Raw genomic sequence first — 16,736 nt, 5'->3', positions numbered from 1 at the left:
AATAATGTCAAAAATTAGGGAATGTCTTATACACAGGGCAATCTCCCTCCATTTTCTTAAACCTGAGTCCCCCAAAATAGGGGGTGTCTTATACAGTATGTCTTTGCAACTGGATTGCCATTTTCATAGAATCATAGAGTTGGAAGAGACCACAAGGGCCATTGAGTCCAACCCCCTGCCAAGCAGGAAACACCATCAGAGCACTCCTGACATATGGTTGTCAAGCCTCTGCTTAAAGACCTCCAAAGTAGGAGACTCCACCACACTCCTTGGCAGCAAATTCCACTGTCGAACAGCTCTTACTGTCAGGAAGTTCTTCCTAATGTTTAGGTGGAATCTTCTTTCTTGTAGTTTGGATCCATTGCTCCGTGTCCGCTTCTCTGGAGCAGCAGAAAACAACCTTTCTCCCTCCTCTATGTGACATCCTTTTATATATTTGAACATGGCTATCATATCACCCCTTAACCTCCTCTTCTCCAGGCTAAACATGCCCAGCTCCCTTAGCCGTTCCTCATAAGGCATCGTTTCCAGGCCTTTGACCATTTTGGTTGCCCTCCTCTGGACACATTCCAGTTTGTCAGTGTCCTTCTTGAATTGTGGTGCCCAGAACTGGACACAGTACTCCAGATGAGGTCTGACCAGAGCAGAATACAGTGGCACTATTACTTCCCTTGATCTAGATGCTATACTCCTATTGATGCAGCCCAGAATTGCATTGGCTTTTTTAGCTGCTGCGTCACACTGTTGGCTCGTGTCAAGTTTGTGGTCAACCAAGACTCCTAAGATCCTTTTCACATGTACTGCTCTCAAGCCAGGTGTCACCTGCCTGAACAAAGCTGCTGTCATCTGTTACTCTTCAACAAGTAAATATTATTTTTTACTTTTTACAAGACTGTGTGATTGCTGTTTTAAGGGGAGAGGGTGAAAAGGAGGGAATACCAGGAGAATCCAGTGTGCCTTAAAGCATCCTGGATTTCTTAAACTAAAAGGCTAAAACTGGCCTATCTAAGCTTCCCTTTTAAGATGCAGAAGATTGGCACTGCGCTGAACTCACAAATGTGAGGAAGGATAATCTCTAATCTATCTATCTCTCTTCTTCTAGCATCTCTACACATCCCTGCAAAGTCTGTATCAGGGATGGGTGGGGAGTCTGCACATGGCTGATCTATAGAGCACCCTTCCAGAATGCGGCAGCTAGACTGGTGACTGGGAGTGGCTGCCGGGACCACATAATCCTGAGAGATCTGCATTGGCTCCCAGGACGTTTCCGAGCACAATTCAAAGTGTTGGTGCTGACCTTTAAAGCCCTAAACAGCCTCGGCCCAGCATACCTGAAGGAGTGTCTCCACCCCATCGTCCAGCCCGGACACTGAGGTCCAGCTTTGAGGGACTTCTGGCAGTTCCCTCCCTGTGAGAAGTGAGGTTACAGGGAACCAGGCAGAGGGCCTTCTCGGTAGCGGCGCCCACCCTGTGGAACACCCTCCCTTCAGATGTGAAGGAAATAAGAAGCTATCCAATCTTTAAAAGACATCTGAAGGCAGCCCTGTTTATTGAAGTTTTTAATATTTAATGCTGTATTGTTTTTAATACTTGATTGGGAGCCGCCCAGAGTGTCTGGGGAAACTCAGCCAGATGGGCGGGGTATAAATAATAAATTATTATTATTATTCCGCTTGGGACTGGTTGAGTCTGATCCTGAGCTCTTTCTGGAGGCGCTGCAAGACTTACAGGTGACCCACACAAGTCTTCAAAATGAGGAAGGGGGTTAAGTGCCATACAAGCTTCTGAAATGGACTGCTGGATGAAGGTGTTGCTTTAATCTGAAACTACAGAGAGAAGCACCATCAAAGCATAAAATATGACAACCCACAAAAAGCAGGATGGGAGAAAGCAGCCATTGTTCTGCCTATATTTTAGCTTTATTTGCAGCTCTGCCTTCAGAAGGGTAAAGAATCTTCCGCTCATAGTATTCCGTGTGACGCCTCTGCCCTGTTTTGTATGTACGGCCACAAAGCATTGTATAGTCTCCTACTTGCTTTGAAGGATTTGTGAATGTGTGTGTGTGGTCAATTCAGGGAGACTGCTTATGGGCAGAAAAAACAGAGCGAACAAACAATTCAGCACAAGAAAGAGAAAAAGGATTATGCGCACACAGGGCGCTCCTGTCACATGCTTCATATCGTTCCAAGATTTACTAATGTTTTGTCTTTAATCAAGCCAGCTTGCATTGCTGACATTTCCATTAACAAAGAAAAATTGTCTCCCCTTTCAGACCGGTTATGTTGTTATTAATTGGTTCAGATGTTGTTTCAAACCAGATCAGAGTTGAATATAAACAGTCTCGCCAATGTTCCAGATAGCTGTGCCAGCATGTGGAGTTTATGCAGCAGTGAGTTTGCTTGGCCCCTGATCCTTAATAAAAATTTCCACCTCTGGGATGTGCACATGCTTGGTGGGTATTTGGTGGTGCATCTACATATTATTTGGATCTGTATTAGAGTTCTTCTTCAAACTGAAAATATTATCTCTCAGCAAAAAAGCATTGCAACAAGTACTTCTCTGCTCATTTCTACAGTGGTTAAGGGGATTTGTGAAAATTTCACCCCTGAGAATTTCAAAGATTATTTACTTAAATATGCTAAGATAAATTAATTAGAAATACTTGCAAGAAAATAGATAGACTAAGGATTTAAATATGTGAAGCTATAGAATACTATGTTTAAAGCAAAGATGAAAAGAAACAAAGATGTTAAGAGGATTAAGTAAATTTTATGAGAATCTGTTTTGGAAAACCGTTACAATGATATATATTGAAATTCGGTCAAGGGAATTTGAGGAAGTCACTTAACAATGTTATTAAGATTGGATTCAGTTCAGTTGTGATATATGTTGGTTTGTTAGTTTAAAATTTTGGAAAATTATTTAAAAAATAATTTAAAAAGAGAAAATTTCACCCCTGAAATTTTAGAGCACGTGCTTTGAATACACAGGACCCAAAGTTCAAACCACAGACTCTCTTAGTAGGTCAGACCCTGGAGAGTAAGTGCCAGTTGATGTCAACAATATTGGACTAGATCAGGGGTTCAGCAAATTTTTGGGGGAGGGGGCCGGTTCACTGTCCCCCAGAGCTTGTGGCGGGCTGGACCGCGTGCACACAGGCGTTGGAGGGGGCTTCTCTCTTTCCCCCAGCCCTCCCCCTGCCTACCTATGCTGCTGCCATCGGCGTTGCACTCTCCCAACCACGGCTCCTGTGCCTGCCCTCCCATACCCAAGAATCTCCTGACCATCTCCTGATGGTCTCTGCTGACTCTCCAGAGAAGAGGAGGCGTGTCCTGCCTATCTACTTATTCTGCCCAGCAACATATCTGTGTGTGTGAGAGAGAGTCAGTCAGTCAGTGTATCGGAGAGAGTGAGAGTGTTGGAGATCCTAGAGATAAGATTGCTGCTAAGAGCAGCTGCAGACTCTCAGTGTAGCATTGATTTATGCTTAGAATATTCAGCTCTGTATATAGTTTTGTATCATAGTTGTAGTTACAGAATAAAAGGAAGATATTCTACAGAGCTGCTCTCCGAGTGGTTTATACTCTGCAAGACTCTGCAAAACTGCTGCGCAACGACTGTATTATTGAGACAGTGAATCCGGTGCTCTCAGCTCTAAGCTGTGAGTCCACAGCACTGTGACCTGTTCCTGTGAGAAAGGAGGTCTCTGGCGGTGCTACCCAGCTCGCCTAGCCCAGTCGGGGTTGAGGTACATGAGTCCAGTCGGCGCACTGGCTCTAGGGCGATGCTGACATCGGTTGTGGGCCCAGTCGTTGTTCCAGTCGTCTGACCTGGCGTTGTTCCAGTCATCCCAGTCATCCCAGTCCTCCTGGTTGCCAGAGGTTTCTGTTGCTGATTGCCGGACGGTGGAACGGACGCTGCGTGCTGGACTGATTTGCGGTGCCCAGAAGCAGAGCTGTTTTGGAGCAGAGTATTCAAGCTGCCGCTGTTGCTGTTGCTGCTGCTTGATTTATGGAGGTATGTTGCTGACTGCCAAAGGAAGAAGATAGCATCCCTGTTTGCCTGTTAATTGCGCTCTGAGTGGGAGAGAGAGTGGCTGAAGGAGTCAAGGCTTTATCTGTGTTGCACGAGGGAAGTGTCTTGCTCTAAGTAATAGCAGACATGGCCTGTGCACATTCTGGCCAGATGGCTCTGTCCTTTCCTCTCCTCACGCCTGAAACCTATGGAGTTTGGCAAGTAAAGATGAAAGCGCTTTTACAGAGGGAGAAGCTATTTCACACGATAGAAGATGACCCTCCAGATAAGGATGATGATGATTGGGCTGAGTGGCATGCTGCAGATATGAAAGCCCGAGGGACTATTGTTTTGAGTGTTTCAGACCACTTGCTGGTGAACTTAGAGGGTCAAGAGACTGCACAAGCTGTTTGGCATAAGTTGAGAGATATGCATCTGAGGCAAAATGCTGGTTCCAGTGTGATTTTCTTTAAGAAGCTGTGCAGGCTGCAGTTGGAGAAAGGTGGTGATTTGCCTAGCCATCTATCTCAATTAAAGCGTCTCAGACAGGACCTTGTTCAGAGAGACCTGGCTATTTCAGAGGCTGTGTTTGCAATGCTGATGATCAATAGCCTAGATGAGTCTTATGATGGAGTAGCTGCCCAGATTTCCACAATGCCTTCTGACCGGATAACAGAAGATTATGTGTCTAGCGTGCTTCTGAATGAGTGGGATCGCAGACAGGCTGTTAAAGAAAGCCGGGAAAACTGTGCTGTTAAAAATGTGCTTGAAAATGTGCCTGAGTCTTCAGCAGGGGAAAGTGAAAGTGAAACTGCTGCTGTTAAAGCTTTGAAATTGAAGCAGTGCTTTTCGTGTGGAGCACAAGGCCATTTGAGTTTCCAGTGCAAGAAGTCTTCAAAGAAGAAGGGAAACTTCAGAGGCAGAGGGGGAGGAGGAAGAAATCCCCAAGCACCTGCTACTTCAAAGGCCTTGATCTCTCACTGTTCCAGTCAACGTGGGCGGAGTTTCTTCGTGGTCGACTCTGGCTGTTCAAACCACATGGCCAAAGATAAGAGTCTCTTTGTTCAGCTTGAGAAGCAAGAGAAAGCAATTCATCAAGCAGATGGGACAGTTCTCACAAGTGTGGCTCAGGGAACTGTGTTCTTAAAGAGCCTGAATGCAACTATTAAGAATGTCCTGTATGCGCCTGATATTCAGGACAATTTGTTGAGTGTTTCCCAGCTTGATCGTCAAGGGTTTAAGGTGGTGTTTGCTAAATCTCGCTGTGAAATTCTTAGAGATGGCAAGCTCATTTTGTATGCAATATGTGTAAATGGATTGTACCAATTGCCTTTTGTTTCAGGTACAGGCACTGCAGAAGCAACTGAGAAAAAGTGTTGCAATTTATCTGTGGATAAGAATGAGAAGTTGCATGACCAATGTATTCATTATTACCATCGTGTTTATGGTCATTTGAATTTCCAGGCTGTGGCAAAAATGCCTGATATGGTTCAGGGTATGAAGTTGAAAGAATGTCCCTAGCACATGAAATGTGTTTCTTGTGCTGAGAGTAAGGCAAGGCAAGCTCCCAAAGTTACAGAGTCTGGGAGAGAGGCCAAGAAACCATATGAAGTCATTCATGCAGACTTAGTGGGGCCTCTAGCGCTCTCTAGAGGCAATTCAAGGTTTTTCATGGTTCTGATAGACTCCTATTCGAAATATGTTTGGGTCTATATGCTGCAGAAAAAGTCTGAAGCCTTTACCAAGTTTCGCCAGTTTTGTAAATGGCTCAGAAATGTACATAAGGAGAATGTACGTTTTCTTTTCACAGATAAGGGTGGAGAGTTTTGTTCAGAAGAGTTTGAGAGTTTTCTTTCTGAACAGGGCATTGAGCATAGGACCGCCACGCCCAGATCACCCTGGCAGAATGGTTTATGTGAGAGAGTAAACCAGACCCTGCAGCAAGGAATCAGAACACTGTTACATGATTCGGGACTGCCCAATCCTTTTTGGGCTGAAGCTCTTTCGTTTTTCTGTCATGTGTATAACAGGAGATACTAGTCTAGTATAAATTGCACCCCATATGAGATGCTTCACGGAAGAAAGCCATGTGTAAAGCATTTTAAAATTTTTGGTTCGGAGGTTTGGGTGCATACCTCGCAGGGTGACAAACTGAGCAAGCGTGGAGAACATGGTATTTTCCTAGGATATGAGAAAGGGTCTTATCGTGTTCTGATCACAGACACGAAAACCATAAGGCTGACCAGGAGTATTGATGACAATCCACAATGGGACAGAGTTGGCGTTTTTCAGTGCCATCCCATTTGTGATGATGGTGCAAAAGGGGCAAAGAAAGTTAAGAGGAAGGCAAGTGTTGTTGGTGGTGATAATCCTGATGCCAATGTAATTCCAGATGATGGCACAGATTATCAGAGCACAAAAGCCTCAGGTGAGTCTGACGCTGACTCAGACTTAGCAGCTTCATATACTTTAGCTCCCCATTCTCCCAGAGAGGAGGAGGAAGCACCAGAACAAGAGGATCAGAGAGTTTTGCGCAGATCCGAGAGAACAACCAAGGGTGTACCACCGAAAAGGTTTTCTGAAGAGTTTGCAAAGACTGCGGTCACGAGCAACTCTGGTGGAGTTTTTAAACCAGGCATGAAGTGTGCTGAGAGTAATAGCACAAAACGCTTTATTTATTTCCTTACCTGATATTTGAAGGAAAGCGTGTATTTGAGTTCTGAAAATGGTTTGTTCAAATCTGCCTAATTAGAAATGTCAATTTGTATCTGAAAGGAAGAAATGTGTGTGAAGATTTTTCTAGAAGCTGCTTATTCAATGGTATTGTAAAAGTGTGTTATATGCCGGGAAAAGAGATACCTGCAGATATGTTAACCAAGGTTGTAAGCAGAGAACAACTTTTGGAGTGTATGTGTAAATTGCAGTTATGTTAAAGATTCTTGAAATGGTCGGATGAAATGGGGGAGGATGAGGAGATTTCACCCCTCCCATACCCAAGAATCTCCTGACCATCTCCTGATGGTCTCTGCTGACTCTCCAGAGAAGAGGAGGCGTGTCCTGCCTATCTACTTATTCTGCCCAGCAACATATCTGTGTGTGTGAGAGAGAGTCAGTCAGTCAGTGTATCGGAGAGAGTGAGAGTGTTGGAGATCCTAGAGATAAGATTGCTGCTAAGAGCAGCTGCAGACTCTCAGTGTAGCTTTGATTTATGCTTAGAATATTCAGCTCTGTATATAGTTTTGTATCATAGCTGTAGTTACAGAATAAAAGGAAGATATTCTACAGAGCTGCTCTCCGAGTGGTTTATACTCTGCAAGACTCTGCAAAACTGCTGCGCAACGACTGTATTATTGAGACAGTGAATCCGGTGCTCTCAGCTCTAAGCTGTGAGTCCACAGCACTGTGACCTGTTCCTGTGAGAAAGGAGGTCTCTGGCGGTGCTACCCAGCTCGCCTAGCCCAGTCGGGGTTGAGGTACATGAGTCCAGTCGGCGCACTGGCTCTAGGGCGATGCTGACAGCCCTTGCGAGCGGCAGAGGATGGCGGCGGTGGAGGAGGGACAAGCAGCCCCAAAGGGCTGGCTGGCTCCGGAGAGGCACTGCCCAAAATGGCGCTCAGCCCAGCCCCCTTACTCCACTACGCAGGACGGGGAGAAGCCAGGAGGAGGTGCTGTGGTGTGTGAGAGGGAGAGAAATGGTGCCGCCAAAAAAATTAACAAAAAACAATTAACAAACAGAATCGCCGATCCACGGAACGTCCACGGGCCAGATCCAACGGGCAATTGGGCTGGATCCGGCCCATGGACCGTAGTTTGCTGACCCCTGGACTAGATGGGCCAATGATCTGACTCAGTACTCTAGGACAACCTTCTGTGTTCCTGTGAACCACCAGAAAAGGGCAGGGCCTGCCCATTACTACATACGGTTTTCCCAAACTTAACACTAAACCAAAGGTCCCCAGATTCTTCTCCCCCTCTGCCCAAGACCCCTTGAAAATTGCTGAGGGCGTTGGTGGACCACTTAATAGATTTTTCTCAGCCTGTTGTAGCAAACATAATGCAGTGTGCTAGATGCTGTATGATTTTTAGCTGTCTTTTTTGTTGCTTCTGTTATTTCTGATGTTGTTTTACAATCTGAATTCCATGGAATGCGGTAGTGTGTAAAATACAATATAAGAAATAAACGAAGCAACAACAGTTTAACTGAAAGGCATCAACGCACCTGGACTGCACCAACCTCCCTGCCTTTCTCCCTCCTGGAGAAGTGGCATTGATTAGGGAAGTTTTTAATGTATGGTGTTTTATCATGTTTCTAATATTCTGTTGGGAGCCACCCAGATTGGCTAGGGAAACCCAGCCAGATGGGTGGGGTATAAATAAATAAATAAATAAATTAATAATAATAATAATAATAATAATAATAATAATAATAATAATAAATTATTATTAATTATTATTGATTCAGCTTTCAACAAATCAGGCGAATACCACCTCCCAACCGTGCCATGCACTGCCACTCTCCACACGCTATATATCACATGTTATCGGTCTCCTTTTACTTCTGTATCATTTCCTCTGTATCACCGGCACTGATTCCTGCCCCCTGGAGGAGTTTTGGTGCCACCATCCAAAGCAGGTCTACCACAAAGTGGTGCAGCTAGAGCGGCCAATGCTTCCTCTTTCCCTCCTTTCCTTGGCGCACAAGCTGCTCTAGCCGCCCCACTTTGAGGAGGACTGCTTTGCTCTGCCACAAAGTGGGGTGGCTAGAGTGGCCCACACGTCAAGGAAAGGAGGAAAAAGAAGCGTCAGCCATTCTAGCAGACCATTTTGTGGTAGACCCACGTTGGCAGGTTGTGCCAAAACACCTCAAGGGGGCAGGAAGCGGTGGCAACGGTGGAGGCAGGCAAAGGGGGGGAAGGGGGAAGGAAGATGGTGCATACCAGAACCTCCTTTTCTCAAATAAAGCACTGGCCTGCTTCTTGGGAGAAAAGCAATGACAAACCTAGACAGCATCTTAAAAAGCAGAGACATCACCTTGCCAACAAAGGTCCGTATAGTTAAAGCTATGGTTTTCCCAGTAGTGATGTATGGAAGTGAGAGCTGGACCATAAAGAAGGCTGATCGCCAAAGAATGGATGCTTTTGAATTCTGGGGCTGGAGGAGACTCTTGAGAGTCCCATGGACTGCAAGAAGATCAAACCTCTCCATTCTGAAGGAAATCAGCCCTGAGTGCTCACTGGAAGGACAGATCCTGAAGCTGAGGCTCCAGTACTTTGGCCATCTCATGAGAAGAGAAGACTCCCTGGAAAAGACCCTGATGTTGGGAAAGATGGAGGGCACAAGGAGAAGGGGACGACAGAGGACAAGATGGTTGGACAGTGTGGTGTAGTGGTTAAGAGCGGTAGTCTCGTAATCTGGGGGACTGGGTTCGCGTCTCCGCTCCTCCACATGCAGCTGCTGGGTGACCTTGGGCCAGTCACACTTCTTTGAAGTCTCTCAGCCCCACTCACCTCACAGAGTATTTGTTGTGGGGGTGGAAGGGAAAGGAGAATGTGAGCCGCTTTGAGACTCCTTAAAGGGAGTGAAAGGCGGGATATCAAATCCAAACTCTTCTTCTTCTTCAGTGTTCTCGAAGCTACCAGCATGAGTTTGACCAAACTGCGAGAGGCAGTGGAAGACAGGAGTGCGTGGTGCGCTCTGGTCCATGGGGTCAAAAAGAGTCGGACACAACTAAACGACTAAACAACAACTATTACTTAAAATTCTATATTGCCCTTCATCCGAGGATGACAGGGTGGTTTATATGTTTGCAGTGGTTAGGCTTTGTGTGCCACTGCTTAGGAAAAACTGTTTCTCATACATCATAAACTTCTCATACAGTCAGAGTGTAGAAACACCCAGCAAGGCAGAAAACACCCGCACTCACGTCTCATTTCCAGCTCCCGATCACGGATGGCATTTGATTGTATACACAAGCCCTTAGAAAAGAGCACAAATATATATCAACCGATCTAGAGGTGTTACATTTTCTTCATAAGCTTTGGACCCTCGCAAAGAAAGCTGAAATGAACACAATCATTGAAAGAACACGCCTGGCATTTCCAGAAGGAATGTCCTGTCGACTGGGGGGGGGCGGGGGGAGTCAATAGCTTTCTGGGCAATGGATTTTGAAGGCTTAGGGCTTTGGTGAGTTTTTAGGAAGTGCAAAGAGTCTGATGAGGCTGAAAATTTGGAATCAACAACTGCAAAATCAGCAGAAAGATTTATCTCTCTTCATTTGGCGGAGCAGGAATTCTGTTTGATTAAATTTTCATGCTGGTCGCACCGTGCAGAAAGATTAAAAACAAAAGTGGGGTTGCAAGAGGTTCTGAATAAACATGTACACACAAATGATCTCGAGGAGTATTGGAGACCTCTTTGATTTCAGTAGCAGAGGTGCATAGTAGATATGCACTATGTGTAATGCAGACTACCGTATTTTTCACTCTATAAGACGCACCAGACCACAAGAGGCACCTGGTTTTTGGAGGAGGAAAACAAGAAAAAAAATAATCTGAATCTCAGAAGCCAGAACAGCAAGAGGGATCGCTGCGCAGTGAAAGCAGCAATCCCTCTTGCTGTTCTGGCTTCTGTGATAGCTGCACAGCCTGCATTCACTCCATAAGACGCACGCACATCTCCCCTTACTTTTTAGGAGGGAAAAAGTGAGTCTTATAGAGCAAAAAATATGGTAAGTCCTGTTAAACTTTACAGGATTTCCTTCCAGGAAGGTGCCTTATATGGCTTCAGATCATTGGTCAGTATCGCCTATGTTGTCTCTCAGCTGCTTTCCGGAAGCTAGACTGGTGACAGGGAGCAGCCCCCAGGACCATATAACACCGGCCCTAAAGGATTTACATTGGCCCCCTGTATGTTTCCGAGCACAGTTCAAAGTGTTGGTGCTGACCTTTAAAGCCCTAAACAGCTTTTCCACCCCCATTGTTCAGACACAGAGATCCAGCTCCAAGGGCCTTTTGGCAGTTCCCTCACTGTGAGAAGTGAACTTACCAGGCAGATGGCCTTCTCGGTAGTGGCACCTTCCCCGTGGAATGCCCTCCCATCGGATATCAAGGAGGTAAATAACTCTCTGACTTTCAGAAGACATCCCTGTATGGGAAGTTTTTTAATGGTTGATGTTTTATTGTGTTTTTAATCTTGTTATAGATTTAAGGGGGGAACCCCCTAAACCCTGTAAGTTAATAAATGCCAGGATTTGGATTAATTGGGGTATCAGTTAAAGCTGCAGAGCTTTGCCAGACTGGCAGCCCTGCATAGGGAAGTTTTAAATGCTTGATGTTGTATTGTGTTTTTAATATCTTCTTGGGAGCAGTCCAGAGTGGATGGGGCAACCCAGTCAGATGGGCAGAATATTATATTTATATTTATTATTATTTCAGACAGGGGACATTCCCAGCCCTACCAGGGATCAATACCGTCTGCATTCAAAGCAGATGCTTCACCACTGAGCTATGACCATATACAGTGCTTTTTTCCTGGGGGGACGCAGGGGTACACATACCCCTACACATTTTGTGAATCTAAGTTTGGCCTCATTGAGGGGCAGTATCTCAATATGAGTAGGAAAATGAGAGGGCCTTCTTGGTAGTGGCGCCCGCTCTGTGGAATGCCCTCCCACCAGATGTCAAAGAGAACAACTACTACCAGACTTTTAGAAGACATCTGAAGGCAGCCCTGTTTAGGGAAGCTTTTAATGTTTGATGTATTACAGTATTTTAATATTTTTTTGGAAGCCGCCCAGAGTGGCTGGGGAAGCCCAGCCGGATGGGTGGGGTATAAATAATACATTATTATTATTATTATTATTATTATTATTATTATTATTATTATTATTATTATTACTACTACTACTACTACTACAGTGGTACCTCAGGTTACAGATGCTTCAGGTTACAGACTCCACTATCCCAGAAATAGTACCTCGGGTTAAGAACTTTGCTTCAGGATGAGAACAGAAATCGCGCAGCGGCAGCAGGAGGACCCATTGGCTAAAGTGGTACCTCAGGTTAAGAACAGTTTCAGGTTAAGAATGGGCCTCCAGAACGAATTAAGTTCTTAACCCGAGGTACCACTGTACCCCTAAATAGTTTTTTAGAAAGAAAGCATTGACCACACACACACACACACACACACACACATTTTCAAATGTGTACATACACATTTGAAAAGATATCTCTAAACAGCTATGGTGGGTAGATTCTAGCTACCGAGATCTGATCTAACTGAAGTTTCCAAGTTGTCTTTAAGAACAGCCTCACATTGCAGTAAATCCAGCTCAGAGGTTACCATGATGTCTGTCACCTTGGCTAGGGTATCTGAGGACTTACAGTTTGTAAAGGGTGCCGAGAGCTGTTAGGTCTATAGTTCTTGGGCTAGCTTAACAACCTTCTTCCCAGGGATCTCTGGAAACTGTAGCTCCGTGATGGAGGTGAAGGTGTTCTCAGCACCCTTGACAAACTACAGTTCCCAAGATTACTGGGGGGGGGGGGAGAGAGTTGTAGCTGCTTAAAGTGATATGATACGGCTTTAAATTGTTTTAAATTTAAATAATTGTTGGACTTTCGGAGGAAGAGAGGAGAACTAGCCCCGCTGTACACCGCAGAGGGCTGTGTGGAGAGAGTCTCTTCCTTTAAATTCCTAGGAGTTTATCTCAGTGAAGACCTTACTTGGAAAATCAGTACAACCCAGGTGGTTAAGAAAGCCCAACAGAGACTCCATCTCCTCAGAGTATTGCGAAAGAACAATGTCAATCAACATTTGATGATCTCCTTCTACCAGTCCACAATAGAAAGTGTCTTTTCATACTGCATCACGGTGTGGTATGCTGGTTTGACATCAACTGATAGGAAATACCTACAGAGGATGGTGAATACGGCACAAGATACTATGGGCTGTCCCGTGAATCCGCTGGATGAAATAGTGGAAGAACATTGTTTCAGGAGAGTGAGGAAAATTCTCAGGGATGATTCACACCCTGGTCGGCACTTTCTTGATCTCCTGCCCTCAGGCAGAAGATATAGAAGCATTAGTCGCACCAACAGGGTAAAGAACAGCTTCTATCCGTGGGCTGTTAGTCTGCTGAATGAAAAGATAACAACAGGGCAACTGACTTTCGGGTTTGGTGGGTGTGCGTCAGTAAATGAGGGGAATTAAGACAGAGAGCGGAGTGGAGGGGTGCTCATGTAATCTCACTGTATACAAGTTGTACAAGCGACAATAAAGTATTTCAATGTTAAATGTATAGTGTATATGGGCCATGAACAGGTAGCCAGACCATAAACAGGCAGAGGGGGATATAAGATACAATCCAGGCAACTTTTTAAGATCCATTTATTTCCATGAGAAAGATAAATGTTTTGTTTACCAGCTTTGACTGGGCTGCTAGCTAGGACCATTTTTGGACAGAGAAGTTTGTATTTTACTATGTGTGCTTCCTTCTCAGAAAACATTAAAAGCCCCAGAAGACGACAAACCTCCTCTTGGCTACTTTTGTGTCCTGCCTGCAACCTAGTCTTACATTTTGAAAGAAATTCAGCGCATTATTTCTTCAGATTTTTTGTCAGGAACTGTATGCTTGCCCCATAGTAGTTCATTGTACCCCCTTCATTCGGCGGCTAATGTGTTTTGGCACCTGACTGCATATTTGATATTTTATCCGTAACGTCGGCAGCATAATAACATTTTCTTTCTATTACTAACATCACATTTCCTCTTTTCAATCCAGCTTTGACAAGCTTGTTATTAATTATTGTTTTTGTTTATAATACAAGTTAATTATTTTCTGGCATAGCGCCCAGAAGCAAATTCCCATTAATCTTTGATCTGGACAAATACAGCCTCATTCTAGAAGACTTCATAATTATACAAGATTGGCAGGCCTAACCTGTGGCCCAGTATTATCAAGAGCCAAGAGGCCATAACTGTACTGGTCTTATGCCAGGAAACAGCCGTTGTGGCCCTTCGCATTTTCAGCAGCGAAAGAAAAGGGCAATACTGAAGAAACAAGAAATAGCAACATTGGCAGACGTTTCTGCTGTGTCTTTGGCCATTCAGTGCCACTCATTGAAAATGAAATGTAACACCAACAGAACCGACTCAATCTATTGCAGATATTAATATTGCGCAGTCTGAAGCAACTGGAAGCTTAAGAACTGGTTCCTTTTTGAAAAAATCATTGTCCAGACCCATCAAAATATTATTCAAACTTTCACTTGCAGAAATCTTTAAAAACAGAACATAAGCATCAAAGATGCATTCAAAATATCCATACCATGTCTTGCGCTGTCCAGCAGTGGCTCAGCTTCTTAAAAATACAGTGGTACCTCAGGTTACATACGCTTCAGGTTATATACGCTTCAGGTTACAGACTCTGCTAACCCAGAAATAGTGCTTCAGGTTAAGAACCTTGCTTCAGGATGAGAACAGAAATCGGGCTCCAGAAGCGGCGGCAGCAGGAGGCCCCATTAGCTAAAGTGGTGCTTCAGGTTAAGAACAGTTTCAGGTTAAGAACGGACCTCCAGAACGAATTAAGTACTTAACCCGAGGTACCACTGTAAAAGGTAACCTCCAAAAATCCAAACTGACTCTCTCCTCCATTCCAGCTTGCCTTAGCCTGCCTAAGGCTATGCAGCTTCTTGGAGAATGATCATCGCATGATCATCTGATTTAGAGAAGGGCTAACAAGGCAACACCCTTCAAAATGGTGAATTTGCAACCATATAGCTTTGTCACCTGATCTAAGGTTACAACACTCACATGTTAGCTACCAGAAAACAAGGATTAGTTAGCCATCAACTCATCAGGAGCTCAGAGACAACTTTGAAAACTACTGTGGGAAAACCCCAATGCTATCAATACACATTTTCCATTTTAAGCCTTCATTAATACACATACATTTTCCATTTCTGTGTCCATTAAATCCATTATACATAACACAATCAGCATACAGTTTGCGTGCAGGAAATATCTTATTGCTGGTTCCCCTGACTCCCACCCAAGACACACAGACAGACTTACCCTTTTAAGTAAGAAAGAGATATTTATTCAGGCTTGGCAGTAGAGACAGTGTTCAGGACACACAATTCAGGAGGAGTTCAGGAGCGGGTCAAGAAGCTCATAACCGGATGGAAGTGCAAAAGATGTCCCAACAAGTTTCCACGTCCCTCCCACCATCTTTTAAAGATGAAGCATGGCATACTCACAAGACCTTGTGGGAATGCCAAGGTTGCTAGTGCACAAGCTCCATTGTGGTGGTTGGGTCTGCTGCCATTTGTGAAATAGATGCCAGGTTTTAGCTGACAAGACTGCAGCCTCCTGTCCTGGCTTGGGTGGGGCTCATGACATCTCTGTTACAGCTGTCTTCATCCTGTTTGTTGGCAGATAAATTGGGGGGACAGGGACATTTAACCAAAATTCTTCCTGGGCAGGATAAAATCTCCAATGGTTTTTTGAGGTTGGGGTTCATCACTTCTCAGTGATGGCTCCAACCTGGTGGAATGCTCTGTCCCCTGAGACCAGGGCCCTGCAGGATTTAAATTCCTTCTGCAGGGCCTGTAAGATAGAGCTATTCCACCTGCTTTCAATTTGAACTTAGCCTGATCTTTTATTCCCCTTCCTTCCCTCCCCTCCCCTTTTTATGAAGATTACCCGCTCTGGGATCCCACAGCTAATTCTCCCCTGGCCTCCTTGCTGGCCCAAATAGGACTAATTTAGCCAGCTAGTCCTGGTGATAATCAAATGTTTATTGGATAGATTTCCCCCATAAATTGATTTTTGAATTCTGAATTTATTGTTATTCACGTTTTATACTGTGTGCTGTTTTTTGTTGCATCAATTAAGTGTTTTGTATTTGTTGTTAGCTGCCCTGAGCCCAGTTTTCTGAACCGGGAAGGGCGGGGTATAAATAAAAATGTATTGTTGTTGTTGTTGTTATTATTATTATTATTATTATTATTATTATTATTATTATTATTATTATGAGCAATGACAATGGCACAGCTTCTTTCTGCCCCTCCCCCCGGTCAAGAAAATGTTATTTGTTCTTGCTGTTGCAGGTGACAACAGCAGCAACTGTGTTGGCAAGCTGGCTGGCATTTTTTAATCCCCCATGATGCTATGAACCTCCTATCATTCTTTGCCACCGAATTTGGGCAGAGGCAGTGGCAGGTGCTACCAAAAATGGGAAGATTTTTATGAGAAAACTTAGCAAAATGGGGATGAGAGAAAGAAAGAAAATCAGGAATTTTATTAGAAAAATGTCTTCTGACAAATCTCAGCTTGACTTCAATTACTGCCTTTTCTGCTGCAGCTGCCCTGAGGTCATCCTGCGAGGAAGAATGAGGCACGACTCACATTATCCTTTCTCCCTTGCTTCCCTTAAGTGATCAAGTGACGCTTGCATGTGTGAAATGGAGAACAGATGGCACTTCTCCTCATTTGTTTCAGAGCTACCTCTACATATATGACTTTTTAAATGTGTTTAAAGGGCGGTATATAATAATATATCTCTTGATACCACGGCATTCAGTAAGTAACAGCAGAATGTATGAGTGGCAGCAACCATGTCAGAGGTGATGTGATGTTGTTTGATTACAGTTCCCATCATTCCTGACCACTGGTCCTGCTAGCTAAGGATGATGGGAGTTGTAGTCCAACAACATCCGGGGACC

Source organism: Podarcis bocagei, assembly GCF_964188305.1.
Source record: "Podarcis bocagei genome assembly, chromosome: 12".
Classification (NCBI taxonomy): Eukaryota; Metazoa; Chordata; class Lepidosauria; order Squamata; family Lacertidae; genus Podarcis; species Podarcis bocagei.
This window is presented reverse-complemented; position numbering follows the sequence as displayed.